Raw genomic sequence first — 21,765 nt, 5'->3', positions numbered from 1 at the left:
CTGCAATGTGTCACTTAGTCATTACAAAGCCAGTAAGTTGAAACGCCACTGTAAAAAAAATCGCAAAACGTTTTGTCTGATTATCCACCGAAATCAGAATTACGGAAAAACAAGTTAACTGTTAAAATCATCATTATCTAGCCAGCAGACGTTGTTTACAACATTTATTATATCATGGGATATTTCTCGTGCTATGCGTCCATATTCAGATTGTGAATTTGTTAACAAGAATACAACTGAAGTTGTTGCAGTATTAGATCCAAATAATGCAAAACTTCAGCGACCAAGAGCACAAACGCCAGCTTAATGCTACACTTCATGTAATTGTGAAATAAAATATATAACTTAGTGGCACTAAAAGAAACAACTCGTGGTGTTGACATCAAATATGTGCTTGATAGAGACGTAACAAATGCTGATATTTCACTGTATAAACTCTTCAGTGTCGCAAATGATGGAGCACTTCTAATGATGGGGGGATGCAGGATTAAAGGCACTTATGAAAAGTAATTCCAGCTTTGCAAAGTTTCTCGCTCTTCATTGCATTAGTCATCGTATACACTTGATAGCCAGATACTTCAAGTTTGAAGATTTTATGAAATTTGTTCTTGAAATTGTAAATTTCACACACTTAAATGGGAAGACCCACCGACAATTAAAAATATTTATTTAAGAATTGGAGCTTGAAGACAAAACCAGTGATGTCTCTTTCTACTGCATTATGAGGTGGCTGTCAATCAGTAATGTCTTAAAAAGGTTTGTGGATCTCTTGGATTCTACTATTACTTTTATTGAAAAGAGAAGATTCTATCCTCATCTGGGAAGTGATAATTATATACTGTTGTGTTTGAATTAAGCACAAAGCAAAGCAATGGGCTGTCTCTGCTCTGCCCAACACGGGTATCGAAACCCGGTGTTTAGCGTTGTAACTTCGCAGATATACCGCTGAACCACTTAATGGGCTAAATGGATGCAAGATCTAATGCTCCTCATTAACTCTAATCTTGGCACTCTGTTTCTTGATCTCACTCAGACAATTTTCAGCTTTCAGAATAAAATAAGACTTTTTCAAAGATGCATATTGTTCAGAAACTTCGGTTACTTTCCTAATCTGAGAAAGACAGTAAATACGTTCTCTGATGTTGAAATGAAAGAGAATAAACTGGAATAATACAAAGATAAATTACAAGGGCTGCTTCATCATTTACTAGAAAGCTTTGAAGAGGTGAAGAAGCTGAAGCCCTTTCTTGTAAATCCATTCATGGCTGATGTAACCAGTGATGATTGTCCAATTCTCAAACCTCTGGTTCCAGTCATCTGCTGTGAAAATTGAACTAACAGAACTACAGCAGGACCTTGGTGTAATGTTGATCCATAAATTCCATTCTACAAATGAGTTCTTCAAGAAAGTTCCAGAAAGACAATGGACTGAACTGAAGAAAACCAGTGTACGACATACTGCTGTGAATCACTGTATTTGTAATGAAGTTTGAGAAGTCGAAGCATCGTGCAGTTCTTACAAATCAACATACGACGGAGCAAATTCGTATAGCTTTGACAACATATCAGCTAGAATTTCAACGAACCACAATCAAGATGGAAACTCGCAAAACCGCTACCACCAGTAAATAGTCTGATAATTGTATCAATGTCTGTTTGTGTTAAAAAAACTATTATAAGACTTAAGTTTTGAAAAGTGGTGTCTGATTAAGATATCTTTTAATGTTTTAGATATTTTCCTCCATGTTTTGATCAGAAATTTAATAAGACAAATATCATTACAAATATCTTGTTTTAACCCATTTTATTTTTATTTTGGCGGTCTCATTTAATGTTAATGAAATGTAAATTTGCATATTTTTCTTAGATGTTTTCGTAGTTCATTACCGTATTAAATACGCTTAACATATTTAAAACAATGAGCCAGGACTTTGAAAACATTTGGACTATATATGTATAAACAAACAACAAACATGAATAAATATTATTACGCACATGTATTTTTTAATATTTATGTGATATTTAGGTAGTAAAATGTACATGTAACAATAAAAGCGTGTGTGTAATATTTGTTATGTCTTTGGACTCCCATACATCAGAAGATTATCGAATGTGGCTCTTACAGTAAGCAAGTTCGGCCACTACTGCTATACTCCCTTTGCAATGATTTCTCCTTTCTCCTGTTGGTTATTACGTGCACTCTTATTAATATTAACTGACAAGTGCGAGTTGATGTCCTCCCTACAATTTATATAATAACACCATATTATTTCGTGAATATTACTTTTGTTAACTGGATTCTTCCATTAACAACGTGCTTCCAGCAATTATCACTTCTTCAGAAGATAGTGTAGATATTGTACCGTACTTTTACAGATATTCACCTAAAAGATGTTTGTAGAAGGATTGAATATGTAACAGAAAGAGGATACAACTGTACAAAGTCACTTCTTTCAATTAATTTTTATAATAACAAGAAAGAATCTACATACTTGTACACTTACATAAACGTTTTTATTTTCATCCTTTTCGTTGCACAAAGTGCACTTACATCCGTCTTCTTGGCCACTCGTGAACTTTTCACCACGTGCACATAGGATCTTTAAGAAGAAATGTGGCATAAATTAAGTAAAATTCGATATTTATGTTAAGTGATACATTAATATCTGATTTTGTCAGAAACGTTACTTTGTGGTTTACATTTAGAAGTCTTAAATGAAGGACACGTACAGACAAATGTTTTACCCAGCTAAATATACACACAACTCTCCCAGTTAAGTTTCCCTTGTTTAATATTTAAAATTCTAAGGTGAAATAACTTAAACAATTACAGTTTAGATAACTTACAATATCCTACATCTAAATTCTTTAACCATGAGAAACAACGTTAAAGAAAAGAGCTACTGAAGTGATGAATTTGTGTGACACTTCGAAGTTGGTCTCCAGCTCGACATAATTGTACACTGCTATTTAGATTAGCTTTCTTATACACGAGATACGACTTTGTTCATATCCAAATGCAGACCAAATTAAGTAAAGTGAAATATAAAGGATACACAGACAAGTTTCATGTGTGTTAGAATAAGGTTGAATTGATGAAGAGTTACTGTTGTTGAAACATATTCCTAATTCAGTGTAGTAAAATTATCCAGATATGCAAGTAGTATATTTATTGAATAAGTTAAGTTAACATAGGTATTTTATCATTGATCCACGTAATGTCTGGACTACAGAAACTCCAGTTAGACATTTAGTGACAGTCACTTCGAAACTTTTGATTTCCTCTCTTCTAGGCTTTACGAGTTTTTGGAAGTATTGATAAATATTATTCTTCGTAATGACCAAAGTCTGGCTACATAGAATGTGTCAATAAATGTCTAACTGGACTACAGAATCTCCAGTAATCACCATTCGTCATAAATCGATTTTGGCGATTTTACCAGGAAACGAACTCTTATGTGAGAAAACCATGTCAAGATCATCATCGCTGCACAACAGCCAAAGAGGACAACTAGATTGTGACTACCGCTCTGCGGGACAGGTTAGTTACGGATAGACCAATGCAAAATGATCTTCAGCATTCCACTGGAACTCGTGTGTCGACTCAAACAGTTCGCAATTGTCTGCACAAAGGACGTCTTAAGGCCAGACGACCTGCAAAAAGGCGTTATTCTGACAGCACGATGCCGTTCAGCCAGGATGGAGTTTGCTCGTTAGCACCTGGACCGGGAACTTCGTCAATGGGTCACCGTACTATGGTCAGATAAGAGCTGGTTCACTCTGTCTCATGATGATAGACGTGCGAGAGTGTGAAGACGCAGAGGAGAGCGATATTTTGCCTCTAACATGTGCATGTCGACGCTTATGGAGGAGATTCTGTAATGGTCTGGGCAGGCATATGCTTGGGTGGCCGCATGGACATATTTCTCCTCGACAACGGAGCTCTGAATGCACGACGATACAGAGACGAAATTCTGGAAACCATTCTGAGGTCTTTTGCGATGCGTTTATTCTCTTGCAGGTTAACACGCGAGCCCATGTCGCCAGACTATGTGTGGAGTTCCTTGTTCCGATTTAAATCTGGAGATCTAGCGGATTGAACATTTTTTGGGATATGTTGTCATGGCGCGTTAGTGAAAGCCAGCACACTTTTCAGAATGTATAGGAACTCCGACAAGCCCTGGTAGACGAATACGCTAATATACCTCAAGATAACACCAATAGATTGATTCAAAGTGCGCGAAATCGATGTCAGAAGTGCATCTCAGCCCTTGGAAGTCGCTCTAGACATTGAATGTTTTAAACATTTCTTAAATACACGCAAGTGAACTGTTTAAATTATTATCTCATATGGGATATCAGTTTCGGTGATATTTCGGTGACACAGATGGAACTGAAATGATGCAAATTACCTAAAAATATAGATATATTATTACATTTGGAACACGGAGATAAATTTTATAAGAAAACGTACTTGTTCCTTTAATTTTTTGAGCAGTTTACTTCTTGGGTTATACAAGGAAACACCTCACGCCAAACATCAACTGGCTTTGTCTATAGCCTACAGTCTGGTTACCATACAGATGGTGTTTAGTTTCATTGGGAAGGCAGAGGAAAATATTTCTTGGATCACACATGCACAGTCACTTGTGACAATTAATCCTTGGATTTCATAGGAACTTTCTTCCATTTGCAAGTTGTATAACATCGGCATGGATTACAAGGTCTCCCCAGATGGTTTATATTCCTCGATCTCCTCTGTCTATTACAGGTATATACATCACATTTTGAAAACATTTACAATACAACGGATTCCTAAAACAACCTATCACTCACTTAATATTTGTAGTAAAAAATAATTATAACAATAATACTTTGATCCAAGGACGAGGACATCTTCAGACTTCTTAGCAGCATTAGCACGTTCATTTCTTGTTGCTGAAATCTTGGTTTGAGAAATCTAGGCTCTTCTCAAAAGCAGCAAGTCCTCATAAGTCAGGTACATTGGCCAAAGTGTGCAATTTACTCCCATCATATCTTAAATGTTTTCGTTTTTGTCTTTTTAAACCTACTCCAAATCACTTCTTGGGTATTTTATGGTGTTGGGAAGATCTCCAAATCTAAAACAGCTCAATGACAATTTGGGTTTTGAAAACATAGTAGAGAAAGTGAAAACATTGTTCTGTGTGATTTGTGATTATGAAAGAAAAATTTCAAAACTTTGCACAGATTGTAACTTACGTATACCTGAAACTTTTGTTAATGTACGAAAAGAGAAACTATAATTTATATTGGTCAGAGTCTTCTGTGATGTTTGGTAACGCAAAATATCAACTGCATTACGTTTTATAAAACGTAATTAAAGAGAATAGTATTACATATCGACAAATTACACATCATGAATTATGACATTTATTTTGCTGTTTTAGAGATTTTCTGTACACTTGTACTAGAGAATGTAAGTGTAATAAATGAGAAGAACATGCAAGGAAATTTAATGTCTGATTGATTGTTTGGAAATAAGCAAAAGGTACACAGTGAACTATCCGTACTCTACCCATTAAAAGTATCGAAACGGGTTTCTGACGGTGTACGTCCGAAGAAATACCGTTGTACCAATGAGGTGAGGAATTTAATGTCTGTAGCTTTATCAGTTGTTTGTTACTGAACTGCTGATATTTTTATAATGACTAAACTCTCGTGCGTGGTGTATGTGCAGTATAAAAGAATACTGTTCCTGTATTAATGACAATAACACATTCCAAAGAAAATATTTTACTGTAAATGTGGTTTCAAAATATTCGTTACAACATTGTTTACTTTGTCTTTGAAAATAAATAACTTAAAACACAAGGAGACAGTCTGGTTGGTGCATTTATTAATAAACTATTACAGTTAACTCTGAGATCTTAAATATTTGCAGTCATTCTAAACATTGAAATTCATACATGAAGTTTATCTCTTCGTATTGGTAGATAAAACAAAAATCCAACCAACTGCAATTAATAAGTGTCGTTTCTATGGTAATTTTGTAGCAAAGTACCTTCTTATTATGAATATTATAAACTGTTACAAATTATTTTTCTCAATACAAATGATCCAAAGATTTAGATTTTTGAAATCTGAAGGTTTAAGTTCCATTACCACCCTCAAACTATGTATTCTTTGAAGAATCACTAAGTTTATTAATGTTAGTTTCAGAACGGGATGTATCATAATTGATATCTACGTCAAGTCTTTAGTTTAATGATTTTAGACATATTACACATTTAAATTTTGGTCTACGAAAGATTTAAAGGATAAAAAAATGAAATGTAATTATTAAACATAAACTGAAGTAGGTTTCAAAAAGTTTAGTTTTATTTCGTTTAACGTTTCATCCCAATCATAGGCAATTAGTACATAACCAACGAAATCATTGTTAACAGAATAAAAAAAAATGTTTCAAACAAAAGAAAACAATAGCTGAATATACAGGTAGTGAGCAAACAAATATTGTCCCCTCCTATGAAAATGCTAATTTGTTACATCTATTAGATAACATAAAAATATGTAAAAATATATGTTTTTCGAACGCACTCTACGAGATCTGTTCAAATATGATTTCGAATCTTAATTGTAACGCTGACTTCCGTGAATGTCTGAACTTTTCACGATTTCAGTTGCATTTTTTCACAAAACATTGTGCACTTGATGCAGTGTCTTAGATCAAAATATTACAGTTAGCCTAGAAAATGATCAAACAAGTTTCTCTGCAATTGTAGAGTCAGTTAAAGATATCTTAAAAATATGAGAATTAATGGGCTGAGTTAAATCGATCAATGAAAGATCTCGAGCCAAACATGGAAGATTATATTTTTGTATTACTCATACAAAGATGTCAGTCAATCACTCATTGAAAACATACAGCGTCGATGTGAAGCAGTTTTGAAATCCGAGATAATGTCAACTAAATAATCATCTGCGTAACTGGTTGGTGATATTTTGAATTTCTCTGGTCCGGAAAAGTAGCCTGATGTTAAACAAATGTTATAAAGAGGAAAATTAACATATCTAACTTTACTGCTCTGAGAAGAACTCGAACAAACACTTTTTATTTCTCTTGTTCGAACTGCAAAAATCAACCATAATATAAGCAATTGTTTTATAGAAATGGCAAAGTAAAGAAAAAACACCTACACCAAATATTCCAACAAAAAGAAAAGAGAAAATGGTAGCGCTCTTTTATAAACATAACTGAAAAGAGTTTTAAAATATCTTACACTTTTTGGTGATAAACTGATAAGTAGGCGAGAGTGGTCGAGCTTAGAAGACGTTTTGATATTAAAAGTTTGCAATGACAAGTTTATCAGTATTTAATACAGCTGATAGTGTCGGTATTTTGAATTTATAATAATTATCTGGTCGGAGAAAAATACTTAAATAATGATTTTAATAAACTATTTGCCATTAAATATAAACCAGCATTCTGTATCAATTATTTATATTATTAACAATGAAGCTAGTGTATCACTATAGATTATCCTTATATAAGCAATTCATTGAACCCTTAGTAACTGGATTATTCTTATTAAACTAATTTATAAATCTGATGTGAGTTATAATTTATAACACTGTGTTAATGTCACTTGAAACTTACGTAGTAACTTTCACCATTTTACTTTTGTGTATTAGTTATCTATGCTTTATTTATTACAATGTTGTTTTGGTTTGTTTATATTGAAATTCGACTTTCAGCCTTTTAAGCCGACAAACATGCCAATGATGGGGTGGACAGGAGGTATTACTATATTTTGTTACGTTTAACAATAAAAGCTGGAAAAATATTAGAAACTGACACACCTAAGATCTGAAGTTACGCGTGTTTTAATTACAAATAGTAGACAGCAAAGTGAACACCTGTTTTGTTCACGTTTAAAACAATTATGATAAATATTTTGTTATATTATTCTTTATACTAATTAGGACATGATTACTTATTATGATTGGCTAGATATAACACATGGTTCGTTGTTGGTTATTTTGCACACGACTCTTGCTCCTGGTCAATATAAAACGTTCATGCGCTAGCTGAGTTTTAGTGGAAGCAGTGTTTGGATGATAATAAATAAATTTCAAATTCAAAATGTCCGAATCAGTATGTAAATGTAGAGGTAAGTTGTGGGGTTGTATTACATGATAAACTAACATAGTTTGTGTTAGAAGATAATATTATATGATAAAAGATTTTGGCGGAATTGTGTTTTTACCCGAGATAAACATGCATTTGTGGCTGTTTAATAGTAACAAACACTTATATATCTTCCTTCTTTGTATGTTGACTTCCCATGGTTCGTGAAGTAGTAGTGTGGTCCTTTCTTCGTTTAATACTTTGTGATTCAGATTATCTATTCTTTAGTCTTAAATATAACAATTAAATCTTATCGTTCACATAACTTTCCCTAACGACGAAATAGTTTCTATGTTGTGTAAAGCTGAAAACTCTTAATGTTTTACTTTAAACGTGACCTATAATCTATCTTAAACGTGGAACTGTACACTATAATTGATAGTACAGGTGTTCTCTTCCAATGATGTACCTGTCTCGAATGTAAGTGATTTTTTATTATTAATAAACATTAATTCGTTGAACTCCTTGAGTTTGTATTACTGAGAAACCTTTATGTAATTGATTGTATTACAAAATATTGTTAATTTCCTTCGCTGTTGACCTTTCCTACATGTCAACTGACCAGTTTGTTGCGTTATTAGTTGTACACGTATTATTATAAATCAACATAATAGCGGTAAACACTTGTACTCTTTCTGTTGTTCAAAGATTCACTGTGCACCTGCGCTCAGGAGTGCACGTGTGGAAAGGAAAGAGGATGTAAGTGCACCACGTGCAACAAAAAAGACGAAACTGATTGGAGTTGTAAGTGTAAAGGTATGTAAGATTTCCTTAATAGCCAAAGACACTCCTTTAAAATATTAACTGGAGCATGTTATAAATTAACGACATTCTGTTTTCGTCGCTACTTAGCTTAGTAATTCTCAGGGCGGTGGTGAAATAGGTTATATTGTTATAACACTGTTCTATAGAAAAGGTAACTTCACTATCTTAGTTAAACTAAACTACAAATACATAACCAATAATCAGGCTTATGAAAACTATTGCTATCAATGGTAACTGCTACAATAATTCTATGCATATGGCGTTGTAAATAAGTCTTCTATGTCCCTAACAGTATGTAATAACAAACTATCCGAAAACTCCTGGACTCTGTTACTGTAAGCAATTAGTATGCTTAATTTATGAAATCAAATATGCAATAACTTCTTTGCTCTTTTAATTTATTCACATTACCAGCTTTGTACATATTTAACGATAACTTAAAATACAAATAACTCTACACCATACTGATCTTTTAAGATCCTACCTGCACCTGTAGCGACAAATGTACGTGCGGCCAGAAAGACGGATGTAAATGTACTTCGTGCATGAGAAAAGACGACACTGAGGGAAGTCCATGCAAGTGTACAGGTATGTAAGCTCTTACTAGTTACTATTAAAAAATTTTGTATAAGAGAAACTTATGAATTACTTGTGTAAATAATACTTTTAAAATAACGTCTAATCTTTTCTCCTTTACAGAAGGAGAGCCTTGCAGTTGTACGTCCTGCACGTGCAGTAAGAAAGAATGAAGTTTTTTCTCTCCAGTAACCTGGTTCCAGTTTAATTCCTTTTACTAGATTACACGTTTATTTGTTTCTTAAATTGTTTCCAGTATTAGTTTTTATTTTGACATTGTTTAACGTTTTTCAAATAAACTATTTTTACAAACACTTCATTCTCTTTTCTGAAGTCCAGATAACTCGATTGCTTGTGTAACGTAATTGTTACTTTATATTTGAGCAAACACACGTGCGTTGTAACTATATTTCAATCTCACTAAGTCTTGTTTTATCGGTGAAATCGAGAGTTTCTAAATCGCACGATAATACGTTTCATGTAAGTGTTTACCATCAATTCTATTAAATAGACTTTACCTTGTTATTTTACTTATGCTTTTATTTATTGTGATTTTTATTAATAAAATTAAATATCATCCTTCCGATAATTTTCTTAATTTTCGAAGCGCATTCGTAAGTTACTCGGTTGATTACAGTTCAACCCTTTAAAATAATTACTATTAAATATACATAGAGCCGTGAAGAATTTCAAATGGATGTAAATTACACTTTCTGTAAAATAATGCATAAGACGACCTGCTTGATGGACGGGATAATTTTAAACATATAATTGACAATGCTACGTAACGACTATTACTTGTTCGGTAAGTAATAGGTTTCATCTGTTGATCCATTAATCCTTCTACAACTACTAGTGTTAAATGCTAAACTCATCTCATGCGAATGTCTGTCAGAATGCGATACCTTTCCTACCACCCGCTTTCAACAAGGTGGTAACTGCTAGCAGCACATTGTCAATGAAAGAATCTTACGAAGAAACGCGCTATTTATAAAATATGTTACGAAATAACATGTAGAGGAAGGTCGGTACGTCGCAATTAACTCTTAACGGTGCGAATAATAAGAAACTGCCTTTTTCAGAACATTTACAGTCGTTCTTTAAGACTTAATCAGGCTTAAAATGGGGAAAAAGAACTTCAAAATAACACTGGGTAATACTAGAAACTACTTAACTTAATCACTTTTGAGAACATCGAATAACTTAATGTGCTCTATAGTTCTCGCTGTTTGGAGAAGCTGGGAAAAGTAAATTTTCTCCTTTGTCGCCTGGACTTTCCTGTTATTGTAATATATAGACTTCTTTAAATGATCAACTGTTTTATGTTCCTACTTTTACCAGGTGAAGTATACCTTAATGTATCTTAGAAGAGCTGAAATATATTAACCCTTTAATTGATGAGTTTTATTTGTTGTTTATTACTTATCTATAAGCGTTTAATACCCACACCAGTTGTTCTGAGATGCATTTTTAATCAAAGTTGGTTTCTCGTCATCAGAATTATAAATATACCTTACCAAAGATTACTACTTATGTCGCATTCCGCATTGGGAGTTTCTAGATCTTAAATTAAACTCCATCCTTGCCTTACAATTTTTAATTGGAGGATAACGTAGGAAACTATATCATTTGATAGATCAAAACATAAGGTTTCTGCCTGCTGTTTGTAAATAATATCCATCATTCTAACTGTTGGCAGTTCGTTGTAGCAAGTGAGTCTGTTTGTATATATAAACAATTAAATTAAAATGCTAGGTTTATTTTACCCGAGTAATATCTATCAATTAGTAATTATACTTTTACATTTCAATAAATGTTTGCTGAACCTAATCAGTAACTGCTATGAGGTTTCATTTTTGGTGCTGGTCAGGTTTTTGAAATACAAAACTCCTCAATGACAGACTAATCCCAGAAGAAAAAGTAAGAAAAGTTGTAACAGTGTATTGTGTGATGTATTGTTTTTAACAGGTGATTTATCCAAGAATAACGGACGAGCCTTGTACGGTTAGTCACTTGTATACATTTAGAACTTGTAAGGTGCACATAATTTTGGAAAGTTTGATTTTCTTTATAATCCTTAAAAAAGAAAGGAAGGTACATCGTAATGCTGTGACAGTTTTACTGGGATATGTGATCACCGTATTCATCAAATGCATAACGTTTTTTAACATTTACCTAAGAAAGTACAGTACTGCCAAACAATCAGTCAGATCTACAAATTACACATGATAAAATATAACGTATATTTTGCCGTTTTAAATATTTTCTGTACACTTGTAGAAAAGAATGTAAGTTTAACAATTAAGATGGATGCAAGTTTACTACATTGTAAGACAAAAAGCCCCAGGTGTCAAATGTCTACAAATGTAAAGACATGCAAGCTCTTCTCATAGCAAAGTAAAATTATGCTTAAAATAATTTTAAAAAATTACATAACTATAAAGGAAAGTTTATTGTTTGTAGCTTTATCAACTGTTTTTATTGTTATGTACACTTGACGTATACTTTTAATAACTAGAATATTGTTAGTGGCGTACGTGTAGTATAAAACAATTGTTACTGTATTCTTGTTGGACTGAAACGTGAATGAAACATTCCAAAGGAAAGATGTTAATTCAAATGTTGTTTGAAGTTATGGGTAACATTGTCTATTGTGTGTTTTGAAAACAAATAAGTTCAACATATGGAGACAAGAACAAAAACAACGCACGGTAGCTTTGGGAAATGAAAAATAACTATGGGCGGTCAGAAACGTTTCTCTTCAACCCAATCATGATTGCGGATTGTAGGGAGCATGATTTTGAGTTTGAAGGATGGTTTGAGATTCGAAAATAATAATTTTATAAAGAATAAAAATGAGAATCGGGAGAAGCTGTGAAAACGCTAAGAAAGAAATGTTTGTTTTTAAATTTCGCACACTGGACTCGTAACCTGAGGGTCCCGGCAACACAGAGCCTCAGATACTTGAGGATACCTGTGGCTTTCTCTACTGAAGGGAAATAAAGATGTCGCAGATACTTAGTCCCAGATGCCTCTAAGAACCCCAGGGCCTTCTGCGACTTTCATTGTTAGTATCAGTGCCATAAACTTCGGCACAACTAAGTCCTGGTGTTGCGTCAGTACCACCAGTGACACTACCAGTGGATGTGAAGATAACGTAATAAGTGACTAATAAGCTAGAAGGTGTTATATTTCTTTCGTACAATTTATTGTTGTTTTAAACTTTCAAGCGTATGTCATGGAATTTCTACTTTCTTTATTTTTATTTAATACACTAATATGGTGGCATCATGTAGTCTAGCGTATCGTTGTCTTTACTTTGTTGTGGATGCTTTGTTTTTTGTTCTACTTAGCAGACGACAATTATGTCTGTGACTGGAAGTAACAGCTGACCAGTGCTGTTAGGGAACATAGGTCAAAAGTAACACATAACAAAGAACACGAGTTTAAGTGATAAATTTCAGTACGTTTCTCTTACTTTAATTTTCTTCTAGACTATTGAGTTATATAGGTTAATGGTTTCGTTCCTTGAAAATCAATCTCAAGAAAAGACCCGGCATGGTCAAGCGTGTTAAAACGTACGACTCGTGATCTGAGGGTCACGGGTTTGCATCTCCGTCGCGCCAAACATGCTGGCCTTTCAGCCGTGGGGGCGTTATAATGTGACGGTCAATCCCACTATTCGGTGGTAAAAGAGTGGCGATGGGTCTTACACTGCTAAATTAGGGATGACTAGCATAGCTAGCCCTCGAATATCTTTGTGCGAAATTCAAAACAAACAAACAATCTCAAGAGAAGGAAGGCTGTGGGGCTAAACCCTTTCTAAAAGAACAGAGACTATCAGTTTCTGTTTAATTATATCTACCAGTGTTCCTGTATTATTTATAAAACAACGATTTTCCCCTTTTTAAAGTTGTCCATAATTTCAATTTGATACTTAAAAACAAATAATAGAATCTATTTAGATAAAAACTTACAAGTAATAGCTGTGTTTTTGAAAATGTCCGCAATTAAACATTTTAATTAAAAAATTCATTTTTACCTTTTAATTGTACATAAAATTAGTTCAGTTAATGATGTGTTTATATAATTTGACACTTTTCAGACCAAGATCAGGTTTGTTCAAAACAACACTAGACAGCTGAGACCAAGACCGGTATATTTTATAAACTCTGTAAAAACCTTGCCCAAGAAATTAGGTTGTCTCATTATGTTGTTAAAATACAAACATACATTGTTTAGTCAATAAAACTGATAGATAGGAAAAAACCAAAAGAATGGAAACAACAATAAAAGTATTTTTAATTTTCTTTCATGATTAATCATTATTATTATAATGTAGGAAGTATAATTTTGTAGGCTTCAATGTTATTTTGTTACTGATTTTTAAACTATAAACTCATACTAACATTTCCTTCCCACCTATCTTATGTTTTTCACTAACTACCACCAGTTCTACCTAACGTTTTATTGCAATATCAAGGAAGCTGTAGTACTGCCTTTGCAGAATGTTTCTTTATTATTGGACAGGAAGCTACCCAAAGTGCTGTAAACTATAAACTCATACTGCTCTTATGTTTTCACTACCACCACGAGTATCGAAACTCGGTTTATAACAGTCTACCCAGACATACCACCACGAGTATCGAAACTCGGTTTCTGTCTGACGACTGTTCAATAAAATGCTATTTTAAATATCTCCTCACTATAATTTTACAATACTATACACAGTTTCCTTTTATAACAATATCTATGTAATGACTGAGTCACGTTTTGGTAAGGTCTGTAAATATCGTAATCATTTCTGTATATCTTGTTCCTTACCACACGGTAACCGAAAAACCAAAAATGAGGTGTCAACCAATTTCACGAGGTGATATAGTTTCAAACGGTGTATCCTGTTTTAAATACTTATTAGTAATTAGCGGTATTTTTTTCAAATTATAATTATAGTATAAAACAAAATTACCATTACCCCTTGCAATTTGTTTTACTACAGAAATTTGGTGTTCCTTTGAAGCACGAACTACCAGCTAATTATAGATAAAATGAGGGAATCGATTCCCCTCTGTTGGCTGAGTAGATAGACCGCCGTGGCTTTGCTATAAAAACACACACACACATCGTCCCTAATTTAGCAGTGTAACACTAGAAAGAAGGTACTAATCATCACCACCTAACGTCAAACCTTCAGCTACTCTTTTACCAACCAATAGTGGGATTTATCGTTTCTTTATAACGCCTCCCAGGGCCACCTTTACTTCCTTTGATGTTATGGATTCCAGAATATGAGTCTCTTTTGCCATAGGTGGTAGTGGGCATTCGTAAATTGGTGTTACCATTAGCAACATCTTAGACTTGATTGTAGTGGTCTTTCATCTGATCTTTACCAAGGCTATATTAGACAGCATTCCGGCCATCCACTATCTCAACAGCTAGGCGTTTGAGTTCCAAATCGAACATTGTCTGGTACTTTTTAAAATGTTCCACTCGGAAGAGACGTCTCTGGTATGGCTTTCAGGTAGTTTTTGGGTTTCTAATCGCCTGCTTTGAAGTTCTTTCATTGTTTCAAGATGCTTATGAATGGGAAAGCTCGTCAACCCATTGTTTATTCACAATTTTAACCTCTTGCCATGTTACTTCATCGAGTCCCCTCTGATCTCTCAGTTGATTGAGGTACGAACAGAATTTATAACTTTATTCAGGGAGAAGTATTCCTTCTCAATTTAGTGCTTCAAACTGTACGATATCAAGAGGATCTCCACGACTCATGGTGTTATTTGAATCAACGTGGACGGGTGGTTGTACCTTATTGAGTCATCTGAGACTTGCTTAGGAGTTTTTCAAGATAGATATCCTGCACAAAGAACATTTATGTTTTTGTGACCCGTGTATACTGCTTCCGCATCCCGGAGGGTTCGTATTTCTTCCTCGGACCATACTACCCCATGGCATTCTGACTCCTTGTGATAGTATACCTCAGGCGTTTCTGATTGTAGGATGACGATGTCTCTTATGTTGAGATAAGCCCGACCTAGTCTTAAATTTCATTTCGCAGATCTCGCAGCCAAAGCTATATGAATCTGCTGCAAACATAGAAGTTCGCCGATAAAGAGATTTTGGAAGATGACAAGCGATCGCGTCAGAGTTGCTGTCATCTTTTCCATAAAATTCAAATCGTGCTTGTGCCAACGAGTTGTGTTTGTTTGCTAGATGCACAAACATTGTTGTGCCTGTCTGTTCTATGGAAACATCTGGTTCTTATCTTAAATTATAATTGCCGTCCATCGTCATGATATGGCTGTCTTTTTTCTCGTTATGCGAGATTCCATAACTTAAGCCGTCCATCTGTGTGGTTCGGCTACTACCTCCACTGGTAGAAATGTCAGTTGCACCGGTTTCACTTTGGGTACGTAAACATGTGTTGGAATAGGTATCTATCAATGCCTCTATTCCAGATGTCAGGCTGTTCATTCATTCGTCGCCAGGGAATTGTTCGGAAGCTATCAACCCTGGTTGGTGCTAAGTAGTTCGGGTTTTACCGCCGCCCTAGCACCCTACAGACGCCAAACCATAGATTTTATCAAATAAACGACTTTCCATATTTTTTAAAATGACCTGCTCTGATATAGGTTGGCCAGAGTCGTACTTACTCCTGGCGGTTACCCGCAATTGGTTGAAGTTCTTCACTTTGACATTCAGAATTTTAAGTCTATTTAGTTATCACATTTACAGTTTGTTTTAATTAATAATCAAAATATTGAAGAAATTAGTTGAAAAGTCATTTCCTTGTGGATTAAGTATTAATGAGTATGTTTAAATGAACTGTTGATTACTATAAGCGAAATATATTTACTTTGAAAAATCTGTCAGTAAATCTTTTAAAAAACATGATAAAGTTATTGATTTTTTCTAATTCATTTTTACTGTTTTTTTCATTAAAAATCTACAATGTAAACTGCATTCTTTCTTTCATGTTCTTCGTAGATATGTGTACACATATTTTATACTTATTTTTATCAAATACTTAAGATATCTTTCCTCAGCAAAACATTTGTAACATGAAATTCAAAACATTTATTTTGTCCTCTCAAGATCCGGAGAACCTCAGTCTATTTGCTTATGTTGTCGAAGAACACTAAAACAATTTTCATTATTGTCATGACTTAAGCACTGAGAATAACTGGGAATATGTCGTTGGATTTAAAACTCTTTTGAAATATTATACATAATTACCAGCGAAAGTACTCGGCTTCTTTTGGGTCATTAGGTTGATATAGCTGTCATTTTTCCATTTGTTTGCAAGTCGTAAAAGGTTTTTACTAGCACCAACTCTGGAACCCTCAACATAATGCTGGCCATCAGGAAATCATGCACTTTGCTGTTTTAAACAAACAACATTGAATGACTGTCCCTGTGCAATTTTAAACTTAAACCATTTCTGAATTAACATACTTTTACTGTTATGTTATCATTATCATCAATGGCACTAATTGTTCTACAAATTAAATGTTGTTAGGTAATGAACAACTTCTTTTTGTGTGTGATTTTAGCTAGACTGCATCATTATAAAATGAACATGCATGCAAACATGAAAAATTAACACAAAACTGTACACCCTGAGGGTTCATCTAGTATGAGGGAAAAATTTGAGGTTTCAAAGTTCTTTTTTGATGAAGCTATGATGGTCACATTTTTCCTTTTGTTTTTTATTAACTTACCGCACAAAAATATGTATCTGTACATACACATGAATTAATAAATAATAATAACCCAGTACACATCCTCAAGGTCCACTCAGTATGGATACAATATTTTAGATTTCTAGACTTCTTCATCTTGGAGTTACAGCAGTCACAAACACACACATTATTTTTATTATAGATAAAGAACAGAATATTAATTCCAACTTCATAACCAACCTAAAATTAATTAAAAAGTATATCATTATTTGTCACTCTTGTTATGTTGAAAAAATAAGCATAAAATTATTTCTTACACTATATAGATGGGTGTTAATCTCTAAAAATGAATTGGCAGTTTCTGAGGTTCTTTGACCATCACATAAGTATTATAGAACAAAGACACTGAATGGTTCCAATATTAAACAATCACCTGAACAACAGAGCCGATAAAACATTAACAATTTTATTATTTTTACATTTCACGCTGTAAAACAGCATATTTGTAAAAGTTAAATACGAAACTTCCAAAAGCTGGAAAAGTATTCATGAACTACAAAACATTATACTTAATATCTGAAGTGTACATATTTTATTATTAAACTTTTTGAATTCCTCAATTCCAAAATAATTTTATAGAATAGAACTAGTTAATCGGTACAATATTACTGAAGTACACAAGTTTTTGGAAGCAAACTGCACAGTGAAATTATGATAGATGATACATTTTATATATGTTAAAGTCATCAAAAATTGTGATAAGTTCTTTATAATGTCTTTCTCTTTCGCCATTTTAATGTTCAATGTTAGTAATTATAGTTCATATAAACAAACAGTATAGACAAAGTACATTGTAAGTTCTGTGTGTCTAAAATTAATTACCATGCATATAACTGGATGTGAAATTGTAATTATAAGTGTTTATACTGCAAAAAAAATTAAAAAAATCTGCCCCCGCTAGTACAGCGGTATGTCTCCGGATTTACAACGCTAAAATCAGGGGTTCGATTCCCCTCGGTGGGCTGAGCAGAAAGCCCTTTGTGGCTTTGCTGTATGAAAAACACGCAAAAAATTCTAATTCTGGTCTTGCCTTTTTCTCTGGGACATGGGGCAGCCCTCTACTGTCTAGATCTGCTACTCGTAATTAGATTTTCAATCATCATACTAGAAGCTTTAAAACACCTCCTTGTCAAATCACCATCTTTAAAGCAACCATCTTCGAGAACTTCTTCCTCATGCTTGAACCACAAAAAAAAACTGTCTACAAAAACAACAATTAATTCATCAAAATTACAAGAAACAGAAAAGAGGGTGAAGAGAAATAATTTTTGTTCACTCCCAGGTTTTATAATAAACCTAAAATAGAAACCAAGTATTTTAGTTTATCTCAAAAGAATAAAATTTATAATCAAATGGTAACTGCACTGATAACATTGATAAGAATTTTCCAGTAAATATTTAATCTTTAATTAGCTCCGCCAAGTTTCTTTCTCCCAACCCTCATGCTCTAAATTAAACAAAACACCTTGGCCTAGCTAACTGGTGAATGTATATTTGCTGTAACATTTTTATCAGTGCCATAAGTGTAGCTAACAATCTGGTTGCCACTTTTGACTTTATTCCTTTAAGATGAAGGCCCGGCATGGCCAAGCGCGTTGAGGCATGCGACTCGAAATCTGATTTCGCATCCCCGTCGCGCCAAACATGCTTGCTCTTTCAGCCGTGGGGGCGTTATAATGTGACGTTCAATCCTAATATTCGTTGGTAAAAGAGTAGCCTAAGAGTTAGCGGTTGGTGGTGATGACTAGCTGCCTTTCCTTTAGCCTTACACTGTTAAATTAGGGACGGCTAGCACAGATAGCCCTCGAGTAGCATTGTGCGAAATCCCAAAACAAACAAACAAAACAATACGTTACACAAGGATGTGAAATTCGTCAAAATTACTTTGTGGACCTAATAAACTTTTACCATATTATCAAAAAATAATAATAGCTAAACATATGGGGAGTGAGCAAAAAATATTGTACCCTCCCATGAAAATGGTGTTAATTTGTTCCATCTTCTATTAGATAACATAAGAATATGTAAACCGTATGTTTTTCGTACGCACTTTACGAGATCTGTTTAAATATGATTTTGGATCCTAATTTTAACTCTGACTTTCCTAAATGCTTGAACTTTTCATGATTTTAGTTACATTTTTCATGAAAAGTGTTGTGCACTTGCTGCAATTTGTTAGATCATCTTATTACAATTAGCCAATAAAATGATGAAACAAGTTTCTCTACAGTTGTGGAATTAAAACATATCTTGAAAGTATGAAAATGCATGGGCTGAGTTAAACCAGTTAATAAACGATTTCAAGCCAAACATGGAAGATAACCTTTTTGCATTACTCAAAGAAGGAGGTAAGTCAATCATTCATTGAAAACATACAACATCGATGTGAAGCAGTTCTGAAATCCAAAGGAATATCAACTATATATTCACCTGCAAAACTGGTTTTTGTTATTTTGAGTTTCATTTTTATGTTCGCTTGTTGAATAGTAATTTCTTTGGATTCACTTCAACAATAACATCATCCTTATACGAAAGAGAGGTCACCTTGCTAACCATCTTGGACTTATCAACACTTTCCCCAAACCAAATCGTTTCCCAACAGCCATGTTACACCTTTAATTGGCAGAATAGGTGTTACTCCAAGAACAACTGGTCCCGAAAATATGTCTGATGTTGAACAAATGTTATAAAGAAGAAAAATAACAAATCTACCTTTAATGTCCTGAGAAATAACAGACTCATCAGTAGCAAAACTAAAATTTAAAGGCAGAATACCTTCTAACAATAATGGTTTAGCTGTGTCATTATCACGTAAAATACGTATGGCTATGGGTTTAGCTGAGACATTTACCAATAACACAGAACCAACAAACGTAAAAAGTCTAAATTTCTACCTAACTACATCAATTTTTACATCTGTGGCCAAATAAACAACATCGGGTGGTCTGGTGAATCTATGTCCATATACAGACACAAACCCTTTTGATTTCTCTTGTTCGAACTGCAGCAATCAGACATAACAAAAGCAATTTTTACAGAAATGGCAGAGTAAAGAAAGAAAAAACACCTACACCAAAGATTCCAATAAAAAAAAAAGAAAATGGTAGCTCTCTTTTATAAAAAGATCTGAGAACAGTTTTAAAACATCTTACAGTTTTTGGTGATAAACTGAAAAGTAGGAGCGAGTGGTCGAGTTGAGAAGACGTTTTGATATTAAAAGTTTGCAATGACAAGTTTATCAGTATTTAAAACAGCTGATAGCGTCGGCATTTTGAATGTGTGTGTGTTTTTCGTATAGCAAAGCCACAAAGAGCTATCTGTTCAGCCCACCGAGGGTAATCAAACCCCTAATTTTAGGGTTGTAAATCCGGAGACATACCGCTGTACTAGCGGGGGTGTAGGCATTTCAATTTACAATAATTATCTGGTCGGAGAAAAAACTTAAATAATGATTTTAATAAACTATTTGCCATTAAATATAAACCAGCATTCTGTATTAATTCTTTATATTGTTATGAATGAAGCTGGTGTATTACTATAGACTCTACTTATATAACCAATTCATTGAGCCCTTGATGACTATATTATTATTATCAGACTAATTTATAAATTTGACATGAGTTATAATAACACTTTGTAAATGTTACTTCACACTTACATTGTAACTTTCACCCTTTAATTTTGTGCATTAGTTATTTATGCCTTATTTATTGTATTGGTTTGCTTATATTGAAACCCAAACTTTCAGCGTTTTAAGCCTACAAACTTGCCACTGATGGGGCGGACAGGCGGTATTATTTTTTTCTGTTACGTTTAACAACAGAAGCTGGAAAATCATTTGAAAGTGATACACCTAATATCTGAAGTTACGTGTGTTTTTATCACAAATAGTAGATATTAGAGGAAGCACTTTTCTGGTCATGTTCATATCACTTATAATAAATATTGGGATATATTATTCTTTTTTACTAATTTGGACACATTTACTCATCGTCAGGTTCACAAAGAAAGAGGTAACTGACCGGAAGCTGACCACATGTTTGAAAGGGTTGTGTAACTGTGTGTCGAAATGTAGGGGCGGTATTAGATGTTTGAATATATAGTTTTATTTATTATATTAATATAGGTATAAAGGCGTTCCTTTATATTGGTTTATTTTGGGTTTAAGTTGTTGTATAAGTAAGGCTTCTTTAATTTGGCGTTTGTTTATGTTTGTTTCTTTATTTAGTATTTGAGTGTTTTCTATGGTTATGTTGTGTTTATTTGACTTGCAGTGTTCGAAAACGTGTGAAGGTGACTTTTATGTTCTTTGAATCTGGTTTCCATTTTCTACTTGTTTCTCCAATATAGAAGTCGTGGCAGTTATCACATTGTATTTTATAAATAATGTTGGTGTGGTGTTTGTCAGTGTAGTTTTTACATAGTATAGACCTCAGTTTTGTGCCGGGTTTTGAATAAATTTGGTATTAATTGGAATGTCATATTTTGTTACTAATTTTTGCCAAATGTTGG

The 21,765-nt window shown here is 33.7% G+C and overlaps 1 long non-coding RNA gene across 3 annotated transcripts in view; it reads left to right on the top strand.

Annotated features, from left to right (window-relative positions):
• The window catches only part of LOC143235586 (uncharacterized), a 211,195-nt gene that overhangs the window by 187,783 nt on the left and 1,647 nt on the right, over positions 1–21,765 (top strand). Inside the window, exons 1-4 of one of the 3 annotated variants that reach the window (XR_013019322.1) lie at positions 7,998–8,153; positions 8,819–8,926; positions 9,413–9,523; positions 9,635–9,825. This is a non-coding gene — a long non-coding RNA (uncharacterized LOC143235586). Of the gene's footprint in view, positions 1–7,997; positions 8,154–8,818; positions 8,927–9,412; positions 9,524–9,634; positions 9,826–21,765 lie in introns of those variants that run through there. The other 2 variants (XR_013019323.1, XR_013019325.1) reach the window with 2 other exon arrangements.

This window comes from Tachypleus tridentatus, chromosome 12 (genome assembly GCF_004210375.1).
Source record: "Tachypleus tridentatus isolate NWPU-2018 chromosome 12, ASM421037v1, whole genome shotgun sequence".
Classification (NCBI taxonomy): Eukaryota; Metazoa; Arthropoda; class Merostomata; order Xiphosura; family Limulidae; genus Tachypleus; species Tachypleus tridentatus.
This window is presented reverse-complemented; position numbering and strand designations above follow the sequence as displayed.